Here is an 18,586-nt window from a genome sequence, read left to right on the forward strand (position 1 = left end):
TATAAAAACGTCAGGTCTTAAAATAATAAAAATCAAACAGCGTTAATTGGTACCCTACAGTGAGCTTTTTTTATAAATTAGGTAATATTATCTTTGTAATAACGATATATATATATATATATATATATTGTAGATGGATCAGGATTTAACCTTATGTTAAATCCGTAACTTTTATTTACAAACTCATAGCCTTAGCTTAGTCTGATTAGCTCTGACCCATTTGCCCATGCAGGTACTCTATTTTGAAACGTAGCATTTTACAGTATCGAGATTTGTTTCTAGTTTTAAGTGTGGTTATATATCTAGTTGTCAAATGCCATACCTACCTCAAATGTACTAATTATTTAGTTAGTTCATCTGGTTATTAGGTCGAGCGAGTTATCTTATCTTCGTGGAGCATTTGAAGCATTTTCGCTTGTATTGTTGATTAATATCAGTGAACTCTGAATAAATACTAAAACCGTAAGTGTTTATAATTTATAAATAAACCATCCTATAAGTTTAGTTAAAATCGAGTGGATAGAAAGATACTCGTAACTATGGGTACGTATAATAAAAAAAAACAAATTTGAATTTTGATTCATGGTTTATTCTTCTATTGGCAAATGGTAAGGGGCAAGATCATATTCAGGCTTGGATAAAACGTCATTAATGATGTCTTTAACTTTATATACGTCCAAAAGAATATCTTTACAGTCTTGGTTGTTCATATTGATTGCAGCCAGCATGACTGATTTCAACCCCTGTAAGAATGAATACAGTATTAAAAATATGTACTAATTATCATGGCAATTCCTCTTATTTTTTCACTTTCGTAACAGAATCGTGTGAAATTTCAAAGAATGCTTTAAGGAAACTAAAACATGTAACGTAAATAGATACATTATTTTTTAAATAACTTAAAATGGATACCTATGTTTTTTTTCTCAATATTTGTACTTTATATTAGTAGATTGAAGACCCATTCAAGGACCTTTGAAAAAATATCCTAAATGCTGACAGAAATAATTTTTCATTATATTTTTACGCCGATCAAGGAAAATGTCTTGCATATGTAAAACTATTATTAGTTATATAGTAATTATATTATAGCAGTTATTAGTAATTAATAAAGTTATATAAATGGCCAAAATGTTTTCTTAAATTATCAAAACTGGTTTTATTTGCTTATAATGACAATGTTTAAAACTTTGTGAAATGTGAATCTATGAAACCATTTATTTTTATTAAAGAATAATTTACAAGATGTTAGAATGTAATATTCAATAATTGAAGCGCCTAGTTTCAAAAGCCCCAAAACGATTTTAGGTAGTTCTGAAAAAAATGAGAAAAACGATTTTAGGTAGTTTTGAGAAAAATGAGAAAAAACATATGTATTAAATCTGTGAACTTTATGTATTTATTTTTTAATAAGTTACATTCCATAGAGTATTTTGGTTTTCCATTTTAGAGGTATTTGAAAAGCACAGCCAACCATTTTAGCGGGTTTTGAAATTTACCGTAATTTTTGATCATACGTATTGACGGTTTTTGGCGTTTTTTTAAGTTCAATTTTTAGCCATCATATAGGTAACAAAAATATCCATCTAAATACATATCTAACTCAAAAATTTTCAAAAACCGTTTTAGGGGCTTTTGAAACTAGGCGCTTCATAATAAACACACGTAATTTCAAATCATCTCATGCATATTATTATAACCCACTAGATTTTTTTTATCTTAGAAAAGAAAACCACTACTACAAACTACAAGTTAAAATCGTCATTATTAAGTAGGATGCATTTTTCTTAACTGGAAAAGTTTACCGAAATGAATCCAGCGGTTATAGGATCAAGTCTCGTTGGGTATCTTATGTTTTTCTAATAAAGAGATATTTAAAGGATATAATTAATATGCATGAGATATTTTCAAATAAGGTATGTATGTTAAATACATATTATTCAATGGCTTCCCAATATAGGTTTCAATTATTGTGGATATCTTTATTGAAGTTAATTTAACTGATTCAGAAAAATATGTGGGAATATTTTAAAGATATTAATTAGAAAAGTGAAAACATATCGCACCGTGAGTGTAAAACCATAGCAAGTGCAAATTTTTCAATTTCGAGATTTAAATGCAAAACAACTGCAAAAGTCATAAACTTGATAATGTAAAATTGAAGTTACTGCAAACTTAAAAATTTTCATTAAAAAAGACAGATATTTGGGTTTTACAATACAAAGATTTACTTCCATTGTTAATGTAAAACCATAGTATCTGCAAATGATTATCCATGACTAATTGTGAAACCCGAGCATCAGACGCATTCTTTTGGTGAATGCAATGTGGCATTGTTTTTATTATTGTGATAGCAGGCAATTATTGAAATGATTCAGTGTTAAGACTTTGATAACGCATCCAGACGTATTCTACAACACATTATTGTTTCCTTTGATTCAAGTAATGTAGTGCAGTGTATTTTGTTTTTATCAAATATAAGTTTAAGGATTCGAATGATGGTGGAGTTAGCTTTAAAAGCTTCTAAAGCTGAAAAACTTCTAAAAAGGTAAGACTTTGTGATAAATATTATACTAAAATGATATACAAAACTAACCTTAATATTATTATTGTTATGAAACTTATTAATATCGACTTATCTTATGTACCTATATATTTATTTTATGCACCTACAATAATAAACTCTTTCAATTAACACAACAGTATATCAATCAGATCTATGATATTTTTGTTTTTGCAATGTTACAGATTTTCAAAAATGTGACAAGTACATTTCCTGATGCTGAAGAACCCATGTTGGATATAGATAAGGATGCTGCTGGTTTGCAAGAGGAACAATACCCATTATAATATAGGCTTTTTTCAACCAAACAAGGACCTATGTGACTTTTGTGAAAAATATAAAAATTGCAGTAGCGAAGAGAAAAATATAATTCAAGTTAAATAATATATGACATTCATCAAAAAAAATAAACAATTATTGAGAACACAGAAGGCGAAAGACGAATAAAATAGTATGTTGCTATAATCTGCAGGCCGTATTATCAACACCAAATGCCCAGATATCAGTGCTATATTATAAAAGAAAGCTTTCAACCTATAATTTTACCATCTTACACACATTAATAATAAAAATTGTTACTGTTTTGTTTAGCATGAAGGGACTACAAACAAAGGGGCCAATGCAATTGGTTCTTGTGTTGTAAAATTTTTGGAAGATAAATCAATTGGGAAGGAAGTCATTTTTTATTCGGATAATTGTGCCGGACAGAATAAAAATAAATTTATTACAGCAATGTATTTATACGACCTCCAGAATTTTAATATCCCAAAAATCACACACAACTTTTTGGTCGTAGGACACACCTAGAACGAGGGTGACTCTTTAACACTCTTGCATAGAGAAACAAAAAAATAGTCTTGAAGTCAGGTCCAATTTATATACCAATACAGTGGATTCCAGTGATTCACTGGAAATTGGCACTGACGAGATTTTTGATTTTCACAAGTTAGCAAATGAAATGGGCAATAATTTTCAACTCAACGAAAATAGTAAAAAGGTTAGTTGGGTAGACATTTGCGTTATTGAAGTGAGGAAAAACAATCCTTATTGCCTGTTCTATAAAAATAAGTATGAAACAGAAGTGTTTGATGTAATAAATATTAGAAAACGTCAGGGCGGACGTCAATCAGTACAACCTCAACTACACAAAGCATTTATAAAACCACCTCGGATCTCCGAAGCAAAATTAAATGACTTGATTTCCCTATGTTCATCAAAAGTGATACCAGAAATACACCATAATTTTTATAAAAAAAACTTTCATCTACACATTTAAATACAGATTCAGATAATAATTGACGTTGATAAAATTAATTATAAAAACATTACAATTATTGTAATTTGCTATTTTTATTTTGGTTTAAAATTGTATAAATTATAGTTACTAAGCTTAAAATATCAAAATATTATAGGTAAATATCATTCTTGATTTATTTAATAATAATATAATATAATATATTATAATGGTATTACCAAAGTTCCCAATAAAAATCTTACTGCAATTCAGGTAACTGCGAAATATCAACATTTTCTATGCATCATGAAAGTGTAAAACCATAGCAACTGCTAAAACTTGTAATCTTGAGGGATTTATATGAAAAAAAATAAAATTAATAAAAGAACATGTCATAATGTATACATACACCAAATATTATCGTTTTATTTTAGAAACTCTATTTATCCTGACCAAATGAAAACTTCAAACCCTTATATCTCCAAACTATGTAATTTGCACATACGTTGGTTTTACACTCACGGTGCGATATGTGTCTGCTTAAAAAGCCTCCTTGTTTCAAGTTCAATCTGCTCACATACAAAATATCAATTTTGTTTGGTTAGTAAATATACTACAATAAAAAATATATTCCATAAATGTAATCATATAATAATTATTATTAAAATATCCAAAGGCTTCTTAGTATCTCTTATGTTAAAATTTGTAAAAATCTTAAAACCTTACAGCGATCAAACTAATTATTCTTATGAATGACTAAAATATGACAAACTGACCTTCCGTTGTTTGTGACAGAACATGAGTTCATATTTTTCCTCACATTTATTCATTAGTCTGCATAGAAATTCACTATCTTCACACTTTTTTATAGATCTTGCAGAATCGTATACCTATTAAGTAAAGAAAAAATGTTATATTCATAAACACATAGAGCCTTCTTTGTAGAATAACATACTAATTCAAAATAATTTGTGCAATATAGAATACACCAGGCCCTAGTACCACCAATTTTGTTGGTAAAAAACACCTAACGTTAATTATTACGAAGATTTATAGCTGGAATTGTGATATATTATGTTTAAATACCTATCTATATTGACAGGATCAAATAATTTAGCGTACGTCGCGTACCTTTGTCTGCTCAACAGAAATCATTTTGTTTATTTTATGGTTACTTGTCGTTACTATTCCATGCTTTAGATAGAATGAGAGATCATTTCTAAATACAAACGTACTGCATTGCTGTTTGTTTTTGCAAGCAATCTCTTCTATTGTGCTAACAGTCAATGTATAGTGGAAATGCATTGTATTATCGATTTAATTTAAAAAAACAAAAAGTTTTGTAGTACGTTTTCCACTTTTATTAATTATGTATGGACGGGTTTTGTCCTCTTTAGAGAGACATTTTCATTATTAGTAGTATTGACATGTGTGTCCGTGATAACTATCGTAGAAATAGGGGGGGGGGGCATCAGTGGTTTATTCTCCTAAGGTGCCGGACTAATCTGCCATTGGTAATGCCAATTATTGAGAGGACAATAACTCTGTCCAACAATTTTATAATAATTAAAATTTAGTTAAAAATGTCCCTCTGAGGCAGACGAAACCGGTCCAGATATAGATAATTAATAAAAATGAAAAAACTACTATCAAAATTTATTTAATTAAATTAATATTGCAAGCAATCTAATCGTGTACATTATAATATACCATCAAACATTCACATTTGTAGACCGATATAGATGTAGTTATTGATTTATAACCCGCTCAATTTGAGTAATCTATGATCTCAATCTATAATCAGTGGTTTTCTTGAGATATATAAGATCTTTAAACCAACCTTGTGGCATTTTTAAAAATTCTCCTTATTATCCATTATTTTTTTACACAAATCTAATTGTTACATGTTTTACATTGCATTATTAATAAAATTTTTACATAGTAAATCTCTATTATAGTGCTTTTATAATAAATTAAGTTATAATTAGGTACATTATATTTTTTTTACATACAATAATGTGGAAATGGTTTTTCTTTATCGAATGATGTTTGTGAGATAATATATAATAATATACTGTATCTTACCGTCTTCAATACATATTTTCCATCTTTATAATATTGTTTTTTGATTATAAAGCAACGGAGTATTTGCTTAAACAAGTTAGCTTCTTCTGGTAAACAGATAACTCGGTAGCTCGAATACTCTTGGTCCAGTATCAAAAACTGGAGGTGTTCACCTCCTGAAAAATATTATAATAGGTTGATTATATTGTAAATTTTTAAATAAATTCTTAAAATAGGGTTAGTTAATAGCTCATTCGGTGTACTTCCTTGTATCTAATATATAATTTATCTTTTTAAACATTCACTGTTAATATCTTAATACAGCATCTATTTATTTCTATATAATATAATTACGTCATGCTGTAAACGTATAATAATTAGTTATTTGTAAAGTTTACTATAACATGTAAAATTAAAAAATAATGATTTGATTTGATTTGATTTAAATCAATTTTACCTTCTATAACGTTTATTACTCTTCGATCATTGTAAGGTGAAATGGTTGTAAACAATTTCTCGTCCCATTTTCCACTTCTTGTTATATAATGGCTATCAGGATTACTCATATTTATAGCACAAGCTCTTGAATTAACAATAACAACTTTAGGATGTATCAATGCGCCGTAGCAGACATACGAATAGTCGGGAATATGGACTTTCGGTGATCTAAAAAAAATATATCGCTTAATAATTAATATAAAAAAACATCGGTGTGTGTACTTATGTACGTGCGTTAGAAGTTATACTTCTTTGGCATAACGACACAAAAACAAAACTTGCGATAAACTAGATTCTTCAACTAGCCTTTAATTATCTTGTTAAATTACACACTCAAGAAAAAAGAGCACTTATTGGAACGCTGTTGTTTTATTTCTGCACACTTTAACTTATATTACTAATTTATATAATTATGTATCAATGTTTTTATTTTTAAAGTAACAACTGCCACTATGACGTTTAATAGTTTGTTTACGTAAGGAATTGCAAATGGCCGGCCGGCAATAATAAATTCGCTGCCTAGGCAACGGAACAATTCTAAACTATAATATTGTACTGTATAATCTTCAGGATTGCAGTATCATACTGTGGCGTAGGGAACTCACTACTATCAAAACTATTATAGTAGATCTCCTAAAACATGGCTTAGTAACCATTGTAAAATAAAGCGAGATGTAATTGTGACAATAGCTAGAAGCAGGACAAGGCATTACAGTCTCAACGAATCATTGTACAAAATTAAAGTGGTAGATAGCCCTCAGTATCAGTGTGGGCATCCCACTCAAGATCTTAACCACATTGTCTGGCAATGTGATGCCTATGACCAGGAGAGAGAAGTGTTAATGAATAAATTGGGAAAATGCAGGTTATACCCTCCTTTCACGATTAATTCGTTCCTGGCCAAACTAAATATTTCAGTTATGAAAATTGTACATGAATTTCTCCAAAAATGTAACGTAAATGTCTAGTGTATAGTGTAACAAAAATGTAATTCTGTACTATAATAATGTAACTATTTATGTATGTAGAGAAAAGAGCTCAATTGCTTCCAAATAAAGAAAAAAAAAACTGTGGCGTAAAGGTAGTGCGTTCGGCTGATAACCGAACAATCGGTGGTTCGAATACAATCGAGTGCGTTTATTTTTATGTGAAAAAATAAATTATGTGTTACGTCATGTCACACGCCAAAAATACGCTCTGATCTGATTTTCCAAACGCGCCTAAAGACGTATAACTTCAAAAAATATTCAATTTAACATGTAACATTATATTAAATTTTTTCATGTTTTTAAAAGAAATGTGATAACTAAAGTGATTTTATAAACCAAAAGACACAAGTTACATATTGGTAAAAATAATTGAGAGTTGAGTACTTTATATTACATTGTAGATATTGTTATAATAAATATAATTTTATAATGTCACAAAAGTCTGTCGACAAGATTTATTCAGTGACGATATTTTTTCTGTTTGTTAATATATATTTATTAAAATATATCACTTGCTCAATATTACACAGTCCACAACAGTAGGCCGCATCTTACCTTAGAATGAATACAGCCCAATGAACAAATTCTTTACTCGCGTGGCGGGGCATCATCCCACACTTGTGGATTTTTTGTTCTGGCGTATATACAGTTGTAGAAAAATTATCTTTTTTTAAATATATACCACACTCCGTCTCGTCGCGCCTGGATAAAACAATTTATAAAAATTTAAATTCAGATCATTATTGATAGATAGTATATTATTATAATTTTTATATAGTACCTTTAAAATAAAAATAAAAATAAATTATAATATTAACTTATTTAATAAAATACTATAAAATTGTTAAATAATCTAGTAGACTAAAAAGTAATGTGATGATATTATTATGATGGTATGTAATATAATATTCAATTTGAAATTTTCCATTTTTTTTATTTAAAAATATGTTTGCAGAGACTAAGATGGGTATTCATAATATGTCGACAATAGTTTTTGAAAACTGGCATATAGGTACTTCATTTTATTGATGAGTTTTATTTAAAATTATCACGATTAGAGAATCTAATCCCGAGTCAAAATTCTGATCCCGGGATTTCGGGATTACAATTTAACAATCCCGGGAATGGCATTTTTTCCATTGTAATATAAAATTTTTATATTTACAAAAAACATTGATGAAATCGGTCAAAAATAAATCTAGCATAATTTATACTATTTAAGACTTTTATTGTTAATATTGTATACGTTCAATCTTGGAAATACATAAGTTTAATGAAGTAAATAATATTGTAATATAAATAATAATGTGAATTTAATATGAAATTGCTGTTTCTGATAGTAAAGCAAATCATGGTGTACTTATGGTCTTTCCGCTTCATAAATCTAATTAGTCAGCCAAATATGAAACTGCTGTAAAACGTATGGGATCATGGTGCAATTACTTTGTTAATACTGCGAAGCATTGTTTTTTTCCAATCTTTCTCATTTTTATTAATTTATGTGAAAAAATAAAATGAATCGGCAACTTACGCATTGGTATAAATCAAACTCAGCGTATTTCTAATGTACCTAGTTATTTATTATTGAATTTTTTTTTCTGTTATATTTTCGTTTTTATTTTATTTTCCATAAAAAATGATAAAAAAATCAATCCCGAAAATTTCGGGACTATGTTTATCAATCCCGGAATTCATAGGTATCGAAAATAGCTCGGGATTCCGAACTTTGATTCCCTAATCGCGATGAATTTAAAACTATGAAGTTTTCAAAACGCGTTTTCTCATCTTCTAAATAACATGGAAAACTACATATTATTGAGTATGTTAAAATCAAAAGGCCTTTTTTAAATACTTAGCACTTAGCAGTCACTTTTTTTTGTTAAAATATACTATATTAATATAATATTACAAAACTTTTATTATATGTACCTAAAAACACATAAAACTGTGTAATATGATAGCATTTTTACCTAGTCCTGAATTAAGTGATAACGAATTTCTTACTAAGGAGACTTCGTCACCGATAATAACTAGTATAAAAATATAAATTATTAAAAATTGTCAAAATAGGATTTAAAAATAAAATGTGTTACTCACCAAATCATAACATTTTCATTTAACGAACTTATAATATCTTTCCCAGATTTTTCTATATATGTCGAGAATTCCCGGTTAATTACTAAGTTTTCTTCATTTTTCTGTTGATCAACATTTGCTGTGTTCATTAATGAATTTAAATATAAATCTTTACTCTTTAGCGTGTAAGCGTTTGTTCTTCTCAAATTTGTAATCTCTCGTCTCAGTTCATGATTTTCTATTATAAGACTACGCGTTCTATTATTTGATTTTTGAGAACATATAGTAATTAAATCATTGGATAGTTGGTCAACAGTTATTTTAAAAACACTTTGATATGTTAACGAAATGTTTTTATAATCCGTGTCAGTCAATTTCAGTTTAGAATATAAGTGATCATCTGTCTCGTCCCTTTTGTCCATTATCAATTTAAAATCATTTGCAAGTAAAAGCTTTATTCTCCACCCATTTATATTATACATTTCCACTATTGCAATATTTCCACTCTCTTGGTCAATTGATAATACTCTTATATTTTCTCCTAAAGGTTTTATCTCTTCCATCATAATTGTTGCGTGGTTGATCATATATGGATTGTTTGTATTAAATACATATAATGATCCATAGAGTAAACCTTCTGGAACTCCAATGATAAAAGCTCTTTGTCTTCGCACATCAACGTCAATTTCATAAAATTTTGTGTGTCTTTTAGAAATTACCTATATAGAAGATATAAAAAACATACTTATTATATTTTATGAAATCATAAAATTCAAATACAACGAAGGCGTCGGATATTAATCTAAATTTTGGGTCATTAATAATATTTCTCAAAGTGTTCTCCTAATATTCGTACAATGGATCGTGAGAGTAATATTTGGAGCCAAGAACGTAGATTTGGCATTTTGAAAATATCAAAATTAAAACAAAATAATTACAGGTTAAAAAGAACCTTTTATATACCACGTTTTTAAATTTTCTGTTGAATCATATAAACTTAACAATTCTATGTATTAATAAAAACTTTTTATTGTACTTGATAGAAATACTGAATAAATATTATAGAATATTGAAATGTTATTTTGACATTTCATATTGATTTTCATAGTAACGTACGTATAAATATTAATAATTTACTTGCTAGGACCGCCTTAGCAACCGACAATAATAACTTTCCATACAAAACAGAATTAACTAAAAATGAACTCAATTCTGCTTAAAAATCGCTAAAAGCATTAAAAGAATGCATTTTCGTCGTGTTCTGATATATTCTTAAAGTTTCAAATATCTAGCTAGTTGGAAAGTTAGTTAAAAATCTTCATTCGTCCAATACAAATCTTGGACAAACAAGAAAAAAAATGTACTGGACACACAAGAAAAAATCTGTACCGGACAAACAAGAATACGAGCTAATAAAAACGTGGTAAAAATTAAAAACAACGAAATGCTCATATCAATATACAAGAAAAAATAATCAAGTATCTATAATATGACAATTTTAAATGATTCAAAGACCTCTTATATACACTAACACTCCCGCTTATGTAATCTCCTTAAGTTACCTAGCCCATTAGACCACCTTATATTTCACTTAATATGCACCTCGTCATGTTAATATTTTAGCTGTTTGTAGAACCATCAATATTACATATAATTAAAATGTTATAATATTCAAAATCGATAGCATTATCGGACGGATATCTATTAAGTATATCCGTACAATTGCATTTACCTGTCATAAATTGTAAATGCACATTGAAGCAGAGCGTTGCATTACATTGGAAACAAAAGATAATATATATCTAAAAGTATATTTATGACAAAATGAGACATACTTAATAAATTGTGAGAAAGAGATATAAAAAAGCGGTGCGATGAAGGTAGTATTATGAACGACTTTCTTGAAAGCTTGTAGATTGTAATTATGATCGTATGAAAGTAATAATTATTAAGCTTTGATGCGTTATAGATCATTTTATAAATAAAATAAATAGTAGATTATGATTATAAAACCTTATTAGAGTTATTTATGTTGTCTAAATAGGCATTTCTCTTTTACATATAATAAATTATTGCAACTTCTCATTCTGACGGCTGTTCTTTGACCTGTATGTCAGCTCCTCGGAATTCCATTTAAGATCTACAAAATATTTTTCCAGACAACATTAAAATTCTTACTTCTTCTTCTTCTTGGTCGGTCCAACGTGGCTTAGGATCATGATTACCTTGGAATATTGTAATTTTTTAAGCGATCCAGACTTTCCACCCCTGTAGATCCTTTACTTATATACGGGCATAGTGAATGTTGCCACCAGTCTCTCCAGGTTATTTAGTCCACACCGGATACTATTGGATTACAGAATGAATGCATCTCAGACATATTATCAAGAGTCATTCCTTTATCTGCAGTCTCTGGATTATTGTCTGGTTCATTCCGTGCTCTGCCATTTGCATTCGGCAACGATACCACATTTTAAAGACATCAATTGTTTCTCTATCCCTTGTCTTCGAGGTCTATGACTTGACACCGTACAAAAATATAGAAAACACTGATGTTTCCACAAGCATCTTTTTGTGGCAATCGAAATTCTTCGATCCCTTCAGATAATGGTAAAACCTGTTATCGCATTTTTTAGAATCTACATGCGCCTTCTTATCTCTGATTTATATCCGCCTTTTCCACTAATCGTCGATCCCAGATATGCAAACTTCCTTTATGTTTTTAGGTTTTGCAGAATACTTGCTCTACTTTTCATACTTATTACCATATAAAATCTACAACACTAAATCTCAATATAAACATAGACCAAATACATTATTCTTGTTATAATATACTATGCCCCGTAGTCAACCTTACTCATATCTCTTTAAATCAGCTCAATAAAAATTCTGACTCCTTTAGGTTTCCGGAGAAGATTTCCCAAATGGAAAGACTTGTATCGGTGTTAAATTAAAAGATAAATAGAGTCATTTTGAAAATTCTCTTTTAAAAATCATACATACCTCACTATTTAAACCCGTTTTATTGTCAGCAAAGAAAAGTTGACCATCAATTTGAAATACTTTACTTCCTCTGTAATCAATATAATCTGTCTTTGGTTCAATAATATTATTGGTGTTCTGCAATATCTCATACTTAGAATAATCACTACTTTTGTAGCGATGTATTTTCTCTCCAATGAAAACCTATAATAATTTAAAATATCATAAGTATATTGTCACTTCTATAAGAATACATTGACAAGAATTATTTTAATTGAGTATTAAATCGATCTTAACAATGTTTTATTAATTTTTCCCCATCCAATTAATATTGAAGATCAGAGTGGGTAATGACACATAATATTAATATAAGAGGTTTTAATTGTTGTGTAGGTATATTATTAATTATTTAGGTAAATTGTATCTTAGTGCTTATTTTTATGGTTTTAAATTATACGACATTTCAGTTATGTATGTCGCCAGCTGTTTCAGAACAGAATTTTTAGATTATTTTGATATTAGTTGCATAGGATTTGATTCACTAACGTTGGCCGATCGGCTTAAGCGTCAGCCTATAAAGTTGTGGACCTCAGGTTTGAATTCTGGGTCTGGAAAATACACAAATTGTTTTTCAATTTGCGTTTCAGTAAAAATATGGACAACATAGCGTCGCAATAGGATTGGTTTTCCAAATATACCAAATGTTCAGGAGACGAAAAACAAATTTCATAATCCTATATTTAAATACATGGAGATATTTCAATTGCTATTTTTCCAGCATATGAATGATGTATTCATTACCATTACAAAGTAATTTAAAGAAAGGGATGGTTCTCGTTCAATTAAATACAAAAAAATATTCTGCATTAAGAGGTCGATTTCGACAAAAACGGATATTCGGGAAACCAATCCTATAGCGACGATAGGTTAAGCAAGTGGCTAAAATCCATTTCTCGTAAAAAAATCCGTTAATTCAAATTTCTACTACGTAGAGATCCATATGACTTTAATAGGATCGGACATTATGTTCATATATAATATTGTATACTAAATTTGTAAGAAATATATCTACATTTTTCAAGATTGTTGTATATTTTAATAATTGTATGACAGGTGTAAACTTTTTTGAGGCGATTTTTTACGTCTGATGACGAATCGATTCTATTTTCTGCCTTAAAGAAAATCGCCACTCTGTATCCTGGCATGCGACATGAGTACAGCTTTATAGTACTAGTACCACAGTATAATATTATATACAATAGGCCATGTTTTGAAGAAATATAAAAAAACTACTGTATAGTTTAATCGTGATTAGATAGGATACAGATGGATTAATTATTGTAAATCAGATTGGCGTGATTTTAGTGGATGCGAGTTCGAGTTCCGCTGAGCTTCGTGTTTTTTGAGAATATTTTTTGTCATAGTAAATAATCTGAGGTCTTTTCAAATTATATATTATGTTATTACCTAATTAATTGTTATAATAAAGTAACAATGCTAACTTAGTCGAAAATAACTTTCTTCTCCAAAAAACGAAAGAACTATTTCATAAAATACGCAAACTCCTTATTGAGCATATAAACGGGTATCACGTTAGAATTACAAATTGGAGCTAATTTAAATACTATAAGACAATATATTAAATTTTTTTTTTATAATTACCAGAGTTTCCTGTGGTCCATATATTATTCTATTGGGTATCCGCATATTTGGCTCTGTTATTATTATTTGGTTCCAATATGTGGCTTTAAGAATAGAAACTTTTTCACCAGTGATAATAATTGGAAGAAATAACAAGATAATTGTGACGACTCCTTTAATTTTCTTCATGTTTAGAAACAGTTTTGGTTACCAGCTGAAAAAATCAAACAAAAACACATTTCAGATTTCAGCTGATTCGTCAAATATTGAAACCACAAAATACCTACAAGCTATAAGTTGATAAAAATAATAAATGTTTATGTGTTTATTTTTATATATATAAAAAATACAGTGCTTCTCAAACTTTGTCATAAATAATTATGGCTACTGAAATAAAAAAAATATATATTTTTAGATTTACTATTTTTTTACACTGAATTAATATAATTATCATAAAGAATAGAATTAATATTATTAGACTGCTGTATGAAGACGACTCCGAGAATATACAACTCTTCTCAGTCATTAGTTGTTTGCTGTCAATCTTTGGTGGATACAGTGGATTTTAGGGCGCCCTTGTTGTAATTTAGTGCCCATAACATATCACTGTATGTAATTTCTGAACGATAGATCTGACCTATTATACCACGTATTCTCGTTTATGTCTCGAGTGTAGTAGTGTCTGTAGTGATCCATTCGTATAATGCCCAATGTGAATCTCTCCATGGCACATCGATACTCATAGTTTTTTGATTATTTTTGTGATTTTACCGAGGCTTTGACTGCGACTCGCTGTCATATCGCCTCTTCTCTTCTAGAAGCGGATCCGTCGATCAGGTCCTTACTCCTATTATGTTAAGAAACATTACAATTTTACCTAGCTCTTCCATCTTACCCACCGCCAGGACACCCTTCAATTCGTCGACATTCTCATAGATATCCGCAATTCGCAGTTATACTCTGTGGAGTTCATATTTAGGGCATAGTAGTACTATATGTACAAACGTCCTCTAAAACATTACATTCATCGCATATTTGCAAATTGCTTCTTCCTATGAGGACATCAAATCTTTTGCCCATTGTGTGCCCTGTTCTTAGCCTCAGTATTAACTTAAGCTCATTCCTCGTCAAAGAAGACTCTACAAACCAGGGCACCTCCCGTGGTGATGATAGAATAGACTTACTCCATTTCCCTTTTTCTAATGATGCCCTATGGTGAAAATCTATCCACATATTTTGGCACATTTTCTTAATAGCCTCATTCTATTCCAGGTTTTCTGATATCCACTGATATAGTACCCCTGAATGGCCAGCTTTTTTTGCCAGATCATCCGCCTTTTCAGTTCCCTTAATACCCATGTGCGATGGGATCCATTGAAAGCATAGTTCTCCTCCTCTATTTTTCCTGGCGTCGATCTGGTCAAGTATGTGGTGTGCTATGGTTTTACTGTTATGTAAGCGAGTTGATACGGCTATCGGATTATCATTTTAAAATCCATTATAAAAATTACGTTTAACATCCACCTGAAGCTAGTCACAAGTCGTAAAGGCTAAAATACACTTTATTATTTAGCCAATTAAATGATAATATTAAAAATACGAGTAGTATGAACATTTTAAATGCGCCTGAAATGAAATGTGTGTATTTTACCAAAATGTATTAGGTATTTCATATGTAAAAATCTATTTTGTTAATTTGTGAAGCACAACCACGTACGTAAAACGCATGTGCAATGTTTATTTATTTAGTTATCGAATTCAAATGTAACAGGACGAGAAATATTAACTTTTTAATCATATTAGCATGCGTAAAAGAGATGCAACATAATACCACTTTCACTTTAAAAATCATACCTAGTATTCAATGTCATAGTTCAACTTTAAATGAAAAAACAGAAACTATAGGTAAGCATGTGTGCCCTCAATAATAAATTATTAAATATAATACGATTAAGTACCTGCCATGAGTATAAAAAGTACGAGTTATAAATATACGATAGATTGATTAGTATCAAAATTTCAGCACGGGATAAAATCGAAAAAAATTAATATATTTATCATCTCTGACATCGTTAAACTTACAAAATGGTGATTTGTGCCAAAAATTAGTTCCAAAATAAATAAATTAAACGGGAAACTCTCTATTATGTGGATTAATATTCTACAAGAACCAGCGGCTTAAATTTACTCCAGAAGGTACATTAACGGGTGGAATGGATAGAAATGTGAGAGACCAGATCTTAAGTACCACAGTAAGTTGTAATCATATACTTATGTATATCAATTTATTAACGTAAGTCAAAATGATTTCTCTCAAATTTCAGAATAATAACGAAATAACTATGTTTATTAAAAAAAATTGATATCAAGTAATGATGAAAATTCTGTTACACTTGTAATTTATTTATATTATTGCTTAAGGGGTGACATGCTCAGCGTAGGTCAAAATGGAGCTTTTGTTCTATTTTCATAGCATGGTCTTGGACATACGTTAAACGTTGTAGATAATCTATTTATAAAATTTTGAAGCCTTATTATCTTTTATATTTAATTTAAACATTTGATGACTGCATAAAGTATTTTTATTACATAAAATAGTATTCTTTTAAACCTCTCGTTCTATTGTTTTAGAATAAAGTCATATTTTGGTACATAACTATGCAGTGGTGTTAAATCTTTTTACATTTATTAATTTTTTAACGCATTTATAAAACTATTAGTATAATTTATAACGAGATAATTTTAGTAAAATATTTACGATAAAAAATTATATTGATAATCTCTGTGATCCCAAATTTGACAAGAAGTAGGCATTTTATTATTCAAAAAATCGGCAAGATTAACGCATTTGAAGATAATTCTAAAGATACTCATTATAAGCTATGTCCTTGACCATTCAAGTATGATATACATCCTATGAATAATGATTGCTTTATGATAATTATTGACCTAAGAATAAGGTAGTGTTTTTTTCAAATACGCCATTTCTTTTGTCATCCCCTAGTGGTTAAACTACAACATACGGCCGTAACCATAAATTGACAAACTAAAATTGAAGAAGGGAGTAAGATCATGCTAATGTGCGTGTTTGAAAATTTACTCCCTACTTCTATTATAGTTTGTCAATTTATGGCTATGGCCGTATGTTATAGCTTAATCACTGTGGAATGAAAAAAATAATGCCGTATTTCAAAAAATCATTACCTTATTCTTAGGTTAATAATTATTATAAAGCAATCATTATTCGTAGCATGTTTATCACACTTCAATGGTCAATAACATAGCTTATAATGAGTATCTTTAGAATTATCTTCAAATGTGTTAATCATGCACATTTTTTGAATAATAAAATGCCTAATTCTTGTCAAATTTGGGATCACAGAGATGATCAATATTATTTTGTATCGTAAATATTATACTAAAATTATCTAGTCATTAATTATACTGATAGTTTTATTAATGCGGTTAAAAATTAATAAATGTAAAAAATCTTAACACCACTGCACAGTTATGTACCGAAATATGACTATATTCTAAAACATTAGAGCGAGAGGTTTAAAAGAATACTATTTTATGTAATAAAAATACTTTATGCAGTCATCAAATGTTTAAAATAAATATAAAGGATAATAAGGCTTTAAATTTTATAAATAGATTATGTACAACGTTTAAGGTATGTCCAGGGTCATGCTTTGAAAATAGAAAAAAAACTCCATTTTGACCCACGCTGAGCATGTCCGCCCTTAATGTTTATTATGAAATTGTTTATGCGATTGACGGATATTTTTGGCACCGTTTTAACCAAAAGTCTGCAATTAAATTGCACTGCAAGGAAATAACAAAAATTTTAATATGAATACTATTCTTCCAAGTTGATTGAATAATTTATTTACAAAGTACTTGTATTTTACGGTACCTTGTTAATATGTGTTGCTAAGTAAATCCTTATATATTTATTATCATTACAATAACTTGTTAATATGCGTTATAATAAAATTATCGTATGCCAGCAAACATTTATGATCAAAGTTTATTTCTTTGTACGAAAATCACAAAGTGAACAGAACATTATAAACTGTATCACAATCTTCAACAACTGGCAAACATTAATTAGTTCTCACAGTAGTTTTATCAAATTCTAACCACTCAACATGACCTTATGTTATCATTTATTGCATGATTATAAAGTCGAATAAAAAATTATAATGTACAGTTGTGATGAAACGTATCATTATTTTTATTTGCTTATAAAGAACATCGTGTCCGATTCTAATAAGATCATACTATGGGTCTTCACATAGTAGAGGTTTTTTATTAACAGATTTTGTTTTTACGAGAAATGGATGTTAGCCACTTGCGCAACATATTACGTACATACTCTGACTCATACACAAATTGAAAAACAATGTATACTTGCCAGACTAAGGAATTGAACCCAGAACCCATGACGTTATAAGCTGACGCTTAAGCCAGGCGGCCATCGTGGGTGAAGTACATACCTTACCACTTATATGTAGAATATTATATCCGACAATAATG

At 29.1% G+C, this 18,586-nt stretch overlaps 1 long non-coding RNA gene across 1 annotated transcript; it reads right to left on the reverse strand.

Annotated features, from left to right (window-relative positions):
* Positions 1 to 567: 567 nt before the first annotated feature.
* LOC147072763 (uncharacterized) lies at positions 568 to 18,145 on the reverse strand. The gene is made up of 9 exons (XR_015070564.1): positions 17,964 to 18,145; positions 14,069 to 14,261; positions 12,428 to 12,610; positions 9,446 to 10,143; positions 7,904 to 8,050; positions 6,319 to 6,527; positions 5,883 to 6,037; positions 4,574 to 4,687; positions 568 to 743 (listed from the first exon to the last, which is right to left on the reverse strand). It is a non-coding gene; the product is annotated as an uncharacterized LOC147072763 (long non-coding RNA).
* Between the last annotated feature and the right edge of the window lie 441 nt (positions 18,146 to 18,586).

Source organism: Rhyacophila brunnea, unplaced genomic scaffold (assembly GCF_057557595.1).
Source record: "Rhyacophila brunnea isolate RB1 unplaced genomic scaffold, BYU_Rbru_1.0 scaffold_19, whole genome shotgun sequence".
Classification (NCBI taxonomy): Eukaryota; Metazoa; Arthropoda; class Insecta; order Trichoptera; family Rhyacophilidae; genus Rhyacophila; species Rhyacophila brunnea.